The following is a 12,918-nucleotide window of genomic DNA, read 5'->3' on the forward strand; positions in this document are numbered from 1 at the left end:
GCCAACATATACAATGCACACCTTAAACAATGCGTATTGACACTCTCATAAGGTTGCAATCACTGATGTAATATTGTCAGAGGGTTTTCCCATATCGTGTAATTGTCTTAAACGTAACGCTGTTCTTAAACTTTTAAATGTTTATATAAGGTTTAGCAAACTTTATGGTTCAAAGCCGATAACAAAATCTGTGCCTTCACTCCCCCCCCCTCTCTACCGATCTGCATTCCTTCCCCACTCTCTCACGTAACGAAGGAAATGCAGTGTAAAGAAAAATGACTGGCAGTTAATAGATAGTAGAAAATATGAGCGATATTTCATCTTACCTCTTTATAGTACAAGAGCCGGGAAGAAAAAAGGCAGTTATTTCACCCCAATATTGAATATTTAGATAAAAATGAACAATGTAAATTAAAGTAAAATTTACAGTGAAAAGTATAAATAAACAAAAATTACAAATGATAAATAATAAACACGGAAAATAACAACTAATAAAAAGGTAAATAACAGAAATATAAAAATACAATACACACTAAACGACAGAAAACAAGAGTGAAATAAAGGTCAAGAAGAAAGGAAATAGTCCAAGAGCCGGGATGAAAATAAAGCAGTTACCTCATCCCAATTTTTGATTACTTTAATGAGAACTATTTATAATTACTAGTCAAAATTGATGAGTCTGTCAAGTATAGGTAGGGGGAATAAAAAATGGCGGCTGTATCAAAACCTTAATTTTTCATTCGGTGCTCTATATCAACAACACTAGAAAAACTAAGAGAACATTATTTAAAGAAGAGTAAATTTGCTGAATTATTAGCCCTAAAAGAGCATTTACGTCCAATAATACTCGAGATATAGCTTTTTTAAAAGCAAAATGTCTGAAAAATCTTCTGTAAGATTAGTAATTAGCTAATTTATTTTTATAAATCTATATCTCAGGAACTATGTGACGTACAGATGTCTATTATCACTCAAATAAAAGCTAGTTTAATGAGCTATAAAGTAGTTTATTATTAAATTTGCTAATATAAATTGATTTACAGTTGTTCGGACAAATTTTCATTTGCCAAATTTATATTAATATGTGGATATCATAAAAACTACAACCCCTACGAAGATAAGTGCCATAAACTACTTTATTGGAAGTTAAATATCCTTTACTTTGAGTGTTGGCAGACATATGTGCGTCTTATGGGTCTAGAGATATATTTTTTCAAAAATCCAACATTTTATACGAACAACTAGAAATTAACATTTTGTGAATTTATTTTGTCAAATATCATAAAAACTACTACTCCTACAAAGATAAACATAATGAACTATTTTGTAGTAAATTTAACTAGCTTTAATTTGAGCGCTGGCAAACATCTGTACATCGAATGGTTTCTGAAATGAAGTTTTTCCTAAATCAAACTTATTGTCCGAAAAACTACAAATCGATTTATTTTAGAAAATATGAAAATTACTAATCCTACTAAGGTAAAGTAACCCGGTTATTGGAGTTAGCAGTCCATTTTATTACCAATGAGTTACCCACTCCCACTTTACGATAATATACATTTAAGAATGAACAATTTCTCAATTGTATCGATCCCGGATCTCTTAGATAGAGGTTCCCAAAGTGGATGTTGCCTCAAGCGTGTGCCAAGTGTGTCGCATGCGAAAACCACTTTCTCAAAGTATTATGAAAAAAAAAAAACATTTAAAATTAAATTAGCAAATATATAGCCTATTCCAGTATTTACATTGCTCTCTGTTTTCTTCTTTTCCGACATATTCAACCGCTCTAAGAATAATTTGACTTTGTTTTTCTTTTTATCTCGACAAGAGTGCCGCTATTATTATTTATTCTTTTAAACCGAACAACGGTGCTGCGAAATATTTTCAGCTGAAGAAAGGGCATGTTGTGGACCGTTGTTATGAAAAGTGTTCCAGAAATAAGGACCACAGAACTAGAAAATATTCCTCATGAAGGTATATCTGTAGACACTTAGCTTAGGTGATATTCATGTCTAAATATTTTCATTGTTATAAATTATTTAGGTTTAAGAAAGTTATGACTGTTGACATAGATGAAGTGGACGTGGGCAATGTACAAATAGTATGCAATGATTGGAATATTGGAAGCAGTGGATTTCTATACTTACCTTGGCATAATTTTCAATTATTCTGGCAAAATAGACCAAGTGTCCAATAGAATAAATAAAGAAAATAGAATTTACTATCAGATATGCAATATTAAACTGGGAAAGAGGGAGGTAGGTAAGGATATCAAGCTCCATATCTTTAAAGCAATATATCTTCTAACACTATTATAGTGGCAGTGAAAGTTGGGTGACCCAAGACTAGAATATGAGCAGGATTACGGCTGCTGAAATGAGATTTTTGCGAAGAATGTTGAGCAAAACTAGGATAGAAAGAATAAGGAATGAAAGAATAAGAGAAGAACTTCAGATTCCCTCAGTTCAGTGATTGAACACCGACAGCTCCGATGGTATGGACACGTCTGTAGAATGTTGGAAGAGGAAAAGAGAAGAGCCAAAGAGGAAAAACTATGGGTCATGACCGAAAGATGCTTGCCATGGACCGAGATGTGTGGACCTAGTGGTTAGAGGCTCACCACACAGAAAGGCACTTAATGAGGATCAGAAAGAAGAAGGTATATCCGTTGACACATTGTAGGATATATTTATTTCTAGATATTTTCATTGTTATAAATTATGTAGGTTATCATAAATAACTTAGTATGTGTTCCAACTACTAGCTTAGTTACTATAGGCTTAATCACCTGCTGACATATCCTAACCTTTCTCATATAGTTAGACCCTCCTCTACGGATTATCTATGCAGGCTAACATAGCACCTACTACTGCTAAGAAACTCCAACAGTTTCAGAGTAGTAGGGGTATTCATGATCTTTGGTTTAACATGTTAAAGCGTGTTAGAGAAATATTGCCTTCTTTTACCGTGGTAAAAAGAAATAACATTTAACATGGCTGAGAGTCTGTTACTTGGTCTGTTAAATGGAGAATGACGTCACACAATAGACCAGTTGAGATTGCCGTCATTTTTGTTGTGATAGCTCAGTTCTTTCGTGTGTTTGTGGTATTCATATCCCTGCTATTAAACCAGAATGGATAATTTTAATGATACATTTGAGAAAAAAAACAGTAAAAAAAAATGTGATTTCATTATACTATCTGAAAATTTGTAAACGCTCGCCAGATAAAAATCTCACTATATGAACCATGTAATTATTCTTAGGGGACATATGTCCCAGAATAAAGTTATTTTTTCATTTCATTTCATAAGCTAAACTTTCACACAAATTCCACTTTTCACTCACTCTAGGGATGATGTAATTAATTACTTAAATCAAAACTGAAGTAAACAATAACATGAGGGTCTGGAAGGAAGGTTATAAACATAAAGGCTTATACAACAAGTTGCTGAGAAAATCTGCTAGGGGCTCTTATGCATTTAACGTTTAACATGACTTCAAATAGGGCTGCTCACAATCCTATAGTTATAACATTTAACATGGTAAAACATTTAACATTTAACACAACATCATGAATACCCCTAGTGTAGTAGTGTCCTGGGACGTATTGTGAAGCATTCTTATTTACAAAGAGCAAAAACTGACTTTTCGACACTTGGACTATCAACAGTGACAGAATTAATCTCACGGAGGCACATCAAATTCTTTGAGAGCTTCCAACACTGCCCCACTATTCCGGGCATTAACACCAACAAGACTCCCACAAAGATGGCAAACAGCCTGAGACTGGACTATGGACTACGAACTGATTACTGACAAGAAGACAACTGCACCAGACAGGAGACACTAGAAAGTTTGTCCCATCTGTATCCATCATATTCCCCCTCTTAAAATGCATCAAATGCAGTAAAAGAGATTGAATTTAATGAACTCTCACTACCCCTCTCCTCCTAATATCAACTCCTACATCCATGGGGCTTATGATTAAAAATAAATTACGTTATCAATGAAATGTAAAAATTAACATTCATCTTAAATTTTCCTCAAAGTGATTACCTTGAGCATTAAGACAGGCTCGTTATCTTTCTTCCACTGCAGCAGTGGTCCAACCGAATTAGATTACGTTATTGTTTGGCGTTAATATTTATTTATTGCTATTTACAACTGTACATCATAATGCATTTAGTAAATCTGATCTCGGTTCAATTGGAGTGTTACAGGCGTGTAGAGAAACTACCCATTGGCAGCACTCTAATGACGTTTTACATTAGCTGGTCCCGTGGCCATCTTCTTTTCAGGCGCCTCGGAGGATTGTCAGGAATGGAAGAGGATGCAAGGTTAGAAACTAGGGGGTTGAGTGGTTAGAGAGTTTATAATAGAAGGAGTGATATCTCGTTCGGGCTAGATCGGTTACATAGGGAACATTAGGGATTTTGGATTGTAAGGATTGAATACGAGAGGAATTCGAAGGATTAGTGGAGCCCCAAAGCTCAACTCTGTATGTCCAGATTGGCCTTATTACAGTCATGTATATAGATCAGTCTTTTGTTATGTGTTGGAAGTTTAGACCGTTTGTCTAGTAAGTGTTGTAATAGTCGGAATCGACGAGCAGTTTCCTGTCTTTTCAGTCTCGTGTGAGGATTCCAGGTTAATCGTTTGTCGAAATGTAGTCCAAGGTAGCGGATATGTTCGACAGGGGTAAGAGTAACATTATTAAATGAAACTGCAGTGCAGTCGCTAAAGAATTAAAATAATTGATCGAGCTTGCATTGACTTTTTTGTATGTCACCCCAAACAAAACAAAAATTAAGATAAAATAAATAGATTAAAATAATAATTCTCAATAAAAGATAATAGTAAAGTTAATAACGAAAACAATGATATTTATGGATTCAGCAAAATAAATAATTGACTTCCAATGGAAAAAAAAGAAAGTTAATTTAAGAAAAAGATTAAGATAACAGAAATTTAAAATAACATAATTGATAAACAGAACTTATAACAGGAAGCCCTGCAGCAGCCTGGGATACAGTCTTCGGGTTGTGGTTGGGTTTCCCAAGTTGTAGCTCACTGTCGGTAACTGGGGAGTGGAACTTCATGAACCTTTTTTTGGTTCTCTATTGTCTCTATTTGTAATTCCATTCCAAATTTGGCATTTGGCTGTTTCTTACACCAAGGAGCATCAATTTCGTTTCGTAGGACTTTATTTTGAAAAGATTGTAATTTTTTCCTTTTCGTAAAGGATGCCGCTCCCCAGACCTCACAGGCATATATCAACAGTGGCCTGAGAATTGTTTTGAGTCATATGTAGAATTATCTCTACAGTAATAAGACAGTGTTGTGATTTCGTAACTTAGTGTTAGTAATTTACAAATTTACCATTTCTTTATCCTTTCTTTCATTTTATAATCTTTTGTTTTTTTATAATAAATGGCAAAACGACCAGACACCAGTGAGTCTCGTGGTATAAGCAGTTGTGAAGACGAGTTCCAGATAGACATCTATACAGGCAGATTTTACAAAATAAATATTCAAGCTGAAGATGATAGAAATCATCATGATGATGATATCCAACTAACAAGAATAAAAAAAAAAATATGAAGAAATTTTTTTTTGTAAATATGAGTTTTTCAATATCCTCCAATATAAAACAAATTTCATGCTTGGTTTTAGAGTTGTACTGTATAATATCACGTTTCTAGGGTGTACGTTTTCGCGAAGAAGTCTAGATGCTGCTTGGTAACGTCCAAAAGGTTAATTTATTTTTTATAACATAAATAATTCATACAAATAAAAATCTTTATACGTGAATATTTCCTTAGCAAAGCGTTAATGCGCATAGCTTCATAGAATTTTTTTATTGTATATATATAGTTGACCGTAAAAATTGATATATAAGATGGTCGGAGTTGCGGTCAAAAGTGAAACAAAAATAGTATATACTAAATAGTAATATATAATAGTAAATAGTAGTACATACTAAATAAAATAGTGTATACTATTTTTGTTTCACTTTTGACCGCAACCCTGACCATCTACTTATATATCAATTTTTTTATTGGTTTGAAATACTTGATTCCTTATTTTAATTAATGAACTTAATCCTGAGACACCCTGTAATTATATACATACTAAGAAACGCATCCTAACTTTTTTTTTAAATACATAATTGTTAGTAATTTACTTACCGAGAAATGCTACTGTTTTGATAGGAGGTCTCTTCCAACAATGACCCTATCTACTCCGTGCTCCTTCAATTTATAACTCAAGTTCTCCTTACATATATTGTTACAGGTCCTAACAATTCTTTTGGTAAATAGTGATAAGATAAAAATTCGATATGTAAATAGCAAATTGTACTCTTAATGTAAGGTAAAGTCAATTGAAGGCAAATAAATATATCTTTAGGAGATAATTGGGGGGTGGTAAAGAATTATGGCGCAGTGTAAAGAGAAAGATCATTTGACATAACAAAGGTGTCCCAATTCGCCCTTGGCATTCAAATTTAAATTCGAATAGAGAAAAATGTATTCGATATTTTCAAATAGGCCCTAAGCGATTCGATTATATGAAATAGGTCCTAAGCGATTCGATTATGCATTCATTTAGAGCAATGAAGTGTCATACTTGATTCAGAAGGTCAATTTCAATAGTAATATTATTTTGAATTATTATTATCAGGAGAAACGACTTAATTTGAATCCTCAAAAAAGAATGAACCTGTAGGTCGTTTCCGACTATTACAGCACCAACTAGACAAACTGTATAAACTTCCAATCCATTACAAAAGACTGATCTACATGACTATAATAAGGCCTATCTGGACATACGGAGTTGAGCTTTGGGGCTACACTAAACCTTCGAATTCCTCTCGTATCCAATCCTTACAATCCAAAATCCTAAATGCTCTTTACTTTGCCAAAAATAAAATCATACATAAAGACCTTATAATTGTATACATAACCGATCTAGCTCGAACCAGATATCAATCCTTCTATTATAAACCTCTTAACCACCCAAACTCACTTAACCTTGGTTAGTCTTCCATTCCTGACGATCCTTGGAGGGGCCTAAAAAGAAGATGGTCTTGAGACCTAATATTTTTTTTTTTAATATTTATTTTTTGCTATTTACAACTGTACATTATAATACATTTCGTAAATCTGATCTAAGTTAAATTGGAGTGTTATAGGCGTGTAGAGAAACTACCCATTGGTAGCACTTTAAGGACATTTTACATGGTCTCGTGGCCATCTTCTTTTCAGGTGCCTCGGAGGATTGTCAGGAATGGAAAAGGATTCAAGATTAGAAACTAGTGAGTTTGAGTGGTTAGGGAGTTTATAATAGAAGGAGTGATATCCGGCTAGATCGGTTACATAAGGAACATTAAGGTCTTTATGTATGATTTTATTTGTGAAAAAGTAAGGAGCATTGAGGATTTTACGAAGGATTTTGGATTGTAAGGATTGGATACGAGAGGAATTCGAAGGTGTAGTGGAGCCCCAAAGCTCAACTCCATATGTCCAGATTGGCCTTATTACAGTCATGTAGATCAGTCTTTTGTAATGTGTTGGAAGTTTAGACCGTTTGTCTAGTAAGTGCTGTAATAGTCGAAATCGACGTGCAGTATCCTGTCTTTTCAGTCTGGTGTGAGGATTCCAGGTTAATCGCTTGTCCAAATGTAGTCCAAGGTAGCGGATCTGTTCGACAGGGGTAAGAGTAACATCATTAAATGAAACTGTAGGGCAGTCAGTAGGTTTACGACGAAGGGTAAAGGTGATTTGATGGGATTTATTGGAATTTATCTTAATCGTCCAATTACGACACCAATCTTCGAGGGCTGTGATATGGGATTGGAGATTTTGGGATACAATTAATGGATTGAGACCTAATATAAAAATGTTATTAGAGAGCTACTAATGGGTAATTTATCAACAAGCCTGCATCATGCCATTATTATATTGTATCAAATTTACTAAATGTATTTTTATTTAAATACAGTTGTAAATGTCAATAACATTTAAAAAAGTCATTATTATCTTTGTTTTAGTGGCATACGAAGGGGGAGGGAGAGCCTTCTTGTTCATATTTCCGGACGGGGAGATTCTTCTTTGTGCATCAATTTAAAGTGTAATCTCGATAATACGAACTAAGTGGTATAGGCAGATGTTCGAATTACAGAAAGTATTGAGAAAATTATGAAAAAAAATTCGACAATAACTTAACTATTTTTATTTATTTAATTTTTTTTACATATTTTAATAGACATTTGATAGTTTGAAATTTTTTCATCACAAACTTTTGTTTCTAAAATGAGGATCGAATTTATAGGTTATGTAGTACTATTTATATGATTTTTTATTCATATACAACTTACATTGCTCATAATTAGGTTTCCTTTCAATTCCCCTATCTTTAGTTTCTTCTTTTTATTAAAAAAAAAAAAACAGATCGAATGTAATAACCGAAAAAATTCCTGGAGTACCTCCTGTCGAAAATGTCGTAGAGAGGAGGTTGTACTGACCAGGCTGAGAATAGGTCACACGAGGCTCACCCACTCCTATCTTATTTCAAAAGAAACGCCTCCGAACTGTCAGTATTGCAATAACAATCTGACTATAAGTCATATTTTTCAACAATGCCTGTATTTTACACCACACCTCAATAGCTTAGGACTAAACGCATATATTTCAAAAACTCTCGGAGACGATGATAAAACAATAGAATTAGTGTTTCAGTTTCTAAAATCACAACATTTACAGACAAAAATATAACATTGAACGGAAGAAAAATAAAATAAAATCAATAAATAAAATAGTAAATAATCAAATTAAAAAATAAATAAAACGAATATAAGCAAAATTAAATAAAATATAAATGGCGTTGATGACCAATGAAGTTTGGCGCCACTAAACAAAGCAAGCCTGTGGATAACTACGTTAGTTGCTTCGTTCGTTTACGAAGCATTCTTACAAGTCTTGGATTTGCGTCAAGATACTAACCTTTAGATCCATAATAATACTTCTCATCCAAACCCACTACCTGACATAAATCATATATTACTAATAATTAAAGGTATTTTCGTCGTTGTTGTTGTTGTTGTTGTTGGCTGAGACTTTAGGGCATAAAACCCTGAGGTCATCAACGCCCATGTTTCGCACTTTATAATTCTATTTCATTTATATTTATAATTTTATTTCAAGATTTAATACTGTTTAAATGGTAACAGTTTACCTCAGCTTCCCTTAAAAAGGCGGGAACAATTACTTCTGGACCGGACTGTACGTCGATAACTATATAGGTTAGTTTATAATATCAACTGCCTTTTAAGAGGGAAAATTTCTTTCCCTTCATGCTTAATTCTTTCTCGCTTTAGTTAAAGTTTAACTTATAAATATCGACATTTAATACTTTTGATGTTTACGACCGATATTATTCTCGGAATCTTGTACTTTTTCCCATTCCAAACTCTACTGTCAGACAATCTTCAGTATTAGATATTTAATATTTGAATACATTTTACAAAATAGCAATATTACAAAATACAAATATTAGATATTATATATTTAAAGCAATCATTGGAATCTATAACCAGAAACTCTACAAATGAAGCATTTATTTTATATATACTTAATTGGTAATATACATTTTAATGTTTTAATTTTACAAAAAAAGAACTTATATACACATTAACATATATTATATATAGGAAGATGGTCAGGGTTGCGGTAAAAAGTGAAACAAAAATAGTTTACAACTATTTTATTTTCCAACGTTTCGCCTCACTTTGCAGGGCTTCATCAGGGCTAAAAAGATACAAAATGAAACTATGTTAAGATAAAATGATAGAAATAAAAATAAAAAGATACAATGAAAAGAATAAAAAACAAGTAACAAAGGCAAGAGTAAAAGTTTCATATAAAAATACGTAAAATATAAAGCTAAAAAAGCAGAAAAACATTTTTCCCGTTTTGTTTTTGTTTTATATACATCTCCTGTACTTTTTTAGCTTTATATTTTACGTATTTTTATATGAAACTTTTACTCTTGCCTTTGTTACTTGTTTTTTATTCTTTTCATTGTATCTTTTTATTTTTATTTCTATCATTTTATCTTAACATAGTTTCATTTTGTATCTTTTTAGCCCTGATGAAGCCCTGCAAAGTGGGGCGAAACGTTGGAAAATAAAATAGTTGTAAACTATTTTTGTTTCACTTTTGACCGCAACCCTGACCATCTTCCTATATATCAATTTTTACGGTTAACTATGTATACATATATTAACATATATTGTATATGCAAATATAGGATATCACTACAATTATTTGAGGGGGGATATAGAATTGACAAATTACGTCTAAATCCCATATTTCTATGTCTAATAATGTCTTAATTTTCCCAAAGGTATAATTCTGAGGTTTGACATTTAACTCTTTAATCTGCTCTATGGACATAAGGCCGAAGATTCTCCTGTATTTATTGGGTCAACTTAATTAGAATGTTTCCTCCAGTTTCTTTTTTAATTGTTTTCAAATAGGGACTTTTTCTTTCTCCTTTAGTACTACGTTCTTACGTCCATTTCCTCTAAAGGGAAAAATTCCCTGTTGAGTGGGCGGGTAATTCATGTTTAAAAGGTTTGTACAGTCTGGTCAAGAAGTAATTATTCCCGCCTTTTTTGGGTAGGAGCCGAGGTAAACTATTACCTTTTAAATAATTACGAAAAAAATTTAAATAATTTCTTATTTTATTATTATTTAGTACGTATAACCAACTTTCGGGTTTAAATCTTATTCAAAAGGCCATTCCTTTTTAAGAAAACCAAAACCATTTCCTGGTTCTTCTGGTCATCATTCAGAGCATCCGATACACTCGGTCCCACTCTCAATCTATTTAAGTTCATGCAATAGAAATGACATTCTTCAAATATGTGAATACACTGTTGCAGTATTGACATTTTGGCGGTGGTTGCTTACTGATCAGATATGCATGAGTTAAATTCGTATGACCTATTCTCAATCTGGCAATAGCTACCTCCTCCCTGCGATTGGAACGGTTTAATTTGGTCCATGGTTTAATGGTTTTTTAAATAGTTTTTCATCTAGCTAATATTTCATTTTTCATCGGAAGACATATTTCTTGGGGTGTCAGAATGGCCGCGCCCTGACCTGGAATAGCAAGTGCTTGTTTAGCTGCAATGTCTGCCAGTTCATTTCCAGCGATCCCCACGTGATCGGGCACCCATATAACGAAAAGAGTTTTTCCCAAGTTTTCGAGCATGTTGGTATAATTGTGAATTTTTATGATTGCCGGGTGTTAAATGATCTTCATGGCTATTAGTGAACTTTTTTTTTTTTAAATAATTTATTTATTGTTATTTACAACTGTATGTATATACACATCAAGTAAATTTCCTGTAAGTTATATTATGACATGATACAAACATGTGGAGAATCTATATCCATTGATATAACTCCAAAAACATTTCTAAAGGAGAAGATCTCGAGGCCATCTTCTTTTCAGACGCCTAGGAGGATTATTAGGTAGTGAAGATGAAGCCAGGTTAAAAACGAGTTGGTTTGGGTGGTTGGGAAGTTTAATATGGAAGGATTGGTATCTAGTTCTGGTCAAATCGGCAACATATGGGACATTGATGTCCTGATGGATGATTTGATTAGTGGCAAAGTAAGGAGCATTAAGGATTTTGGACTGTAAGGATTGGTTTCGAGAGGAATTAGATGGTTTAGTGGAATCCCATAGCTCAACTCCATTTGTCCAGATAGGCCTTATAAGTGAACTTAAAGAGTCGGTAATGATAACTATGTTAGTATGCGTCACTGTCATGGAGAAGTGTAGTGCTGAGGCTATTGCATGTAACTCAGCTGTATATACACTGCATAATATATGCAGTTTTATTTTATGGGTTGAGTTGTTTGTGATGAAAGAGTATGCTGTAGATTCGTCAGATTTTGATGCATCAGTATATATCAAAAAAGGATCAGGAATATTTTGACAAAGATGTGAGAACCTAATTCTATATTCAGTAGGTGACGTACTTCTTTTGGGAAAACGGGATAATTGGAGCATTGTATTTGGTAGCCTGTGTATCCATGGAGGATTGATGACTTTGTATGACGTATGACCTATTCTTAATCTGGCAAAAGCTACCTCCTCCCTGCGATTGGAATGGTTTGAAGTGGTCCATGGTATTTTATGGTATTAAGGTATTTTCGTCATAAAATAGCAATTATGATATACGAGGAGAAGATGGTTGGTGATGCAGTGCTAACGTTTCGGCTAGAGTTTCTAACCTTCTTCAGAGCTGTTAGCTTGAAAATCAAACGCCTAATGATTAATAATAAGTTAATTTGCAAGTATGATAGTTTGTAGAGAGAGGGGAGGCTAGTTATAATATAATATTATATAGCAATAATATAATATTTGCTTGAAAACAAATTATTTTTTATTAAATTAATAATTTTTTTCACTTCTAGGGGGGCCTCATGCGCCCTTAGTTTTCGCGATTATTTTGTTCACTAATCGTTAGCCAAATTCATAAAAAAAAATGTAAACAAACCTTTACAAGAATATTGTAAACATTCCACCAGTTGCAATCGATAAAAAGATCGAGAGATGATCAATTGATATGATGTCATTACCTGTATAGGCATAAATCATACATCTCCCTTATCTATCTTGAGCAACTTGACTATTTATTATCATCAAGCCGTTTTCACTCCTTTTCATTTTATCTCTCTCAGTAAAAACAATAATCCTCACGTTCTGATTATTTTTTTAAAGGTTGTTGTTGTTGATTTTTGCTTAAAGGCGTAAAACCCTCTGGTCATCAACGCCTATGGGATGATAAAAGTAAAAAAAAAAAATAGAATAAAATAAAATAATTAAATAAATAAATAATA

General features: G+C 33.0%; 1 protein-coding gene across 2 annotated transcripts in view; it reads right to left on the bottom strand.

Moving 5' to 3' along the window:
- Positions 1-12,918, bottom strand: part of LOC106681193 (uncharacterized) — a 307,220-nt gene that overhangs the window by 249,977 nt on the left and 44,325 nt on the right. Inside the window, exon 1 of one of the 2 annotated variants that reach the window (XM_014421433.2) lies at positions 6,190-6,299. The exons of the other annotated variant lie outside the window; for it this stretch is intronic. The gene's annotated coding sequence lies outside the window, so the exon portion shown is untranslated. Of the gene's footprint in view, positions 1-6,189; positions 6,300-12,918 lie in introns of those variants that run through there. 2 annotated transcript variants of the gene reach the window in all.

The sequence above is a fragment of the Halyomorpha halys genome, unplaced genomic scaffold (genome assembly GCF_000696795.3).
Source record: "Halyomorpha halys isolate HHAL.00 unplaced genomic scaffold, Hhal_1.1 Scaffold19.1, whole genome shotgun sequence".
NCBI lineage: Eukaryota > Metazoa > Arthropoda > Insecta > Hemiptera > Pentatomidae > Halyomorpha > Halyomorpha halys.